Source organism: Galeopterus variegatus, unplaced genomic scaffold (assembly GCF_000696425.1).
Source record: "Galeopterus variegatus unplaced genomic scaffold, G_variegatus-3.0.2 Scaffold2526, whole genome shotgun sequence".
Classification (NCBI taxonomy): domain Eukaryota; kingdom Metazoa; phylum Chordata; class Mammalia; order Dermoptera; family Cynocephalidae; genus Galeopterus; species Galeopterus variegatus.
Genome location: NW_007728637.1, coordinates 55926 through 59959, shown reverse-complemented (window position 1 = coordinate 59959; position 4034 = coordinate 55926).

Here is a 4034-nt window from a genome sequence, read left to right as displayed (position 1 = left end):
CTGTCTCTATAGATTTGCCTATTCTGGACTTTCGTATAAATGGAATCATACAACATATGGTCATTTGTGACCACCTTCTTCATTTGCATAATGTTTTCAAGGTTTATCTGCATTGTAGCATGTATCAGCACGTCATTCCTTTTAACGGCTGAATATTACATAGTATGGATAGACCACATCCTGTTCACCAGTTCTTTGGCTGATGAACATTTGGGTTGTTTCCACCTTTGGCTATGGTGAATAATGGTACCAAGTTTTTGTGTGCACGTACGTTTTCAATTTTCTGCGGTATAATCTGAGTGGAATTACTGGGTCACTGTGTTTGGTTTGGGAACTGCCAGATTGTTTTCCAAAGGGGCTGCAACATTTTACATTCAGGGTGTCATTTCTTAACATTTCCTTAATTTCTTGCCAACACTTGTTTCTTTGACTGTACTCATCTTAGTGGGTATAAAGTGATACCTTATTGTGGTTTGGATTTGCATTTCAATTGATGTTGAGCATCTTTTCCCGTGCTCTTGGACATTTGTATATCTTCTTTGGGGGTAATGTCTATTCACATCTTCTGTCCATTTAAAAATTTGGTTGTTTGTCTTTTTATTATCCAATTGTTAGAGTTCTTTATATACTCTAGATACAAGTTCCTTGACAGGTATATGATTTGCAAATATTTTCCCCTTCATGTGGGTTGTCTTTTCACTCTATTGATAGTGTGCATTGAAGCACAAGTTTTTAACTTTGATGAAGTCCAATTCATCTATTTTTTTCTTTTTTCTTGCATGTGCTTTTGGTGTCATATCTAAGAATCCATTGAGAAATCCAAGGTCACAAAGATTTACCTCTGTGTTTTCTTCTAAAAGGATTACAGTTTTGGTCTTTAACCTATTTTGACATAGTTTTTGTACAAGGCAGGAGGTGGGTGTCCAACTTGACTCTTTTGCGAGTAGATATCCAGATGTCCCCGTACCAATTGTTGAAGAGACTATTCCCTTTCCATTGAAAGGACTTCACACCCCTGTTGAAAATCAGTTGACCATAGACACATGAGTTTATTTCTGGACTCTCCATTCTATCCCATTGATCTATATGTCTATCCTTATGCCAGTACCACAGTGTCTCAGTATTGCTTTGTAGTAAGTTTTGAAATCCTTAAGTGTGAGATTAAAGACCTACATGACAGATTCCCATTAGTGGCTTTTTATACAAACTTGCTACAATGGTATTGTACACTATAATTTATTGTAAAAATCTTGGTAACATATACATAAGCTTTATGTTTCGTTTTGTTCCTGTATTTAGTTTGTGAGAAATTTCCACCTTGTGATATTTATTGTTCTACATTACTATACAAATCCTATATTAAAATATACATTGATTATTTTAAATTGTGGACATTTTATTTTCCCCATCCACCCTCACCCCAGAGACAGGCATCTGTGTCCTGGACCCCAGACCACTACTCCCCAGCATCTGCTTCTCACCTCGGGGCTCAGTTTCCCCTGTTCTTGTTCATGACATCTGAACTTGTAGTCTAGGATGTCATTCTCGGCCGTTTCTGTGGGGGAGGTGTGGTGGGGACAGCGCTGGGCTGCACAGCAGTTAGGGTTGTTAGGGTCACCATAAAATGACCGGGGCTTTGGACGGGGCAGAGTCAGAGGCGCTAGGAGCAGCCAGGGTCCCCACCTCCCGCCGGGGCTCCCGCGCTCAGGCCAGATGACCTTGGGCGGGTTGTCCCTCACCTCAATTATGTCTCCGTAAAGCGTGCGACATCTGGTTCTCCAGAGCACCGAGTGCAGGGGCAGGAGGAGGACGGAGCTGTGGGGATGGACTGTAGCCACGGGCCGGAAGTAGGACGGAGCACGTGGGCGGCGCCGGTGTGACATCACAGACAACCACGGCCTGACCCGGAAGTGCACGCGCGGGAGGCTCCGCCGGGTCCCTCGGCCGCCCCGCCGCGGGGGCTGCGCTCGCCTGTCCAGGGTCGCCTGGGTCCCGGGCCCAGACGCAGGTCTCGGGGTTCCCGCCCCGCCTCGCCCGTCTCATATCTGGGCCCCGGACAGGGGGACACTCCCTCGCAGCCGTGTCCAGCGGGTCCAGGTGGCCGGGAGTGGAGGGCGGCCTCCGGAAGCCGACGTGCGGGGGGAGGGCGGACGCGGCGCGGCGCCTCCGGGCCATGCGAGGCGATGCCGCCAGCTCGGCGGGACGACCTTAGAGCCTCGGTAGCAAATGTAGTCTGAAGCCCGTGGAACCTCGGAAACACCCATCGAACCCTGACGTGGAGGAATAGGGAATACATGAGGGCCGTGCCCTGCAGAGGAAAACGAAGACAGAGCATAGGGCTGGGCTGGGCCTCAGAACAGGAGGGAGGAAAGACTGCTGGGCGGGCGCACAGAGGCTGCACGCTTGACCTCATGCCGTCCGAGAAACATAAGAACCTCAAAACAGGGCTTAGGAGAACCCCAGGTCCTGTTGGTGTGGAGAGTGAAGCTCTTTCCCTTGGAGAACCCCTGGATTGTCTCCTGAGGGATGTGGGGGCCTAAGTCCTGGGCCAGAATGTCCTGAAGTGTTTGGGGAGCCTATAATCATTACTATTTTATTCTTAGGAACACTTCCCTTCAGCGAGGGAAGATATCAGTGGGCTGAATTCCAGATTAAACATGTTCAGAAACATCTCCACCAAGATGCCAGAGCCCTTATAATACTGTCAACATGTGAATGGAAGCCCAAAGCAGAAAAATCTAACGGCAGAAAAAAACAGCAAAAGGCTCTTCAAAGGAAGTTATTCTATATAAGAATGGAGGAAAACAAATAAGACCATCAAAGAAGCTGTACAGTGAGAGAATTCAAGAACAGATTGGTTGTGAAGATTAAATGAAGTAATGATGTAAAGTTCAGCACGAGGGATACAGGAGGTCCTCAGTAAAAAAGTCATTGGTGGGGGCCGGCCTGTGGCTCACTCGGGACAGTGCGGTGCTGATAACACCAAGGCCACGGGTTCGGATCCCATATAGGGATGGCCGGTTCGCTCACTGGCTGAGCGTGGTGCTGACAACACCAAGTCAAGGGTTAAAATCCCCTTTCTGGTCATCTTTTATAAAAAAAAAAAAAAAGTCATTGGTGGGGGCCGGCCTGTGGCTCACTCGGGACAGTGCGGTGCTGATAACACCAAGGCCACGGGTTCGGATCCCATATAGGGATGGCCGGTTCGCTCACTGGCTGAGCGTGGTGCTGACAACACCAAGTCAAGGGTTGAGACCCCCTTACTGGTTTTTTTTTAAAAAAAAAAAAAAAAAAAAAAAAAAGTCATTGGTGAAATAACAAAGATCAGAGTTTCCATACCACTCAGAGTAGGTCTGTGAATCATTTTGCAGTGATGACTCCCCAATTTACACATCTGTCAAGTATCACAAGAAGTTGGCACAGTCTGGCTATGCTGAGCATGCAATTAGAGTGATTAGGTTGGACTCTATAGGGTCTAATCAGAGAAAGAACAAACATGTATTAGAGGAGAAATGAGAGATAGAAAACCAACAGTACAAGAAAGTACCTTTAACTCATGAAAAGGAGGCCCCCCGCACCATGGTTGTCTTGGGAGGTATGTGAGTCCACCATAAGTATGAACAGCAAACTTAGTTACTATTCATGCTTGGAGAGAACCTAGAATTAAATGATATACCTCACCCCTGCAGCCTTGGTCAGCTCCGTACCCCTAAAGTCCTAAATTGTGAAATGTCCGTGGATGCCTAGCAGTCACACTAAATATTAGGAAACCAAAAATTGTTCTCTTGGAACCCATTTCCATACACTACTTTCCTTAATCTTTACAACAACTCTTTGAGATTGGTTATATTTTACACATTTTAGAGTCGAGGAAACTGGCAAAGAAAAGTTGGGTGACCTGTTCAAAGTCACACAGCTAATAGGTAGCAATGACTAGACTCAAGCCCCTGTCTTCTTGACACCAATCACTTTGGCGAACTTTCTGGCAAGACTTTTCTTACCTATATTGCTGAAGACATTTTGAGTCCATAATT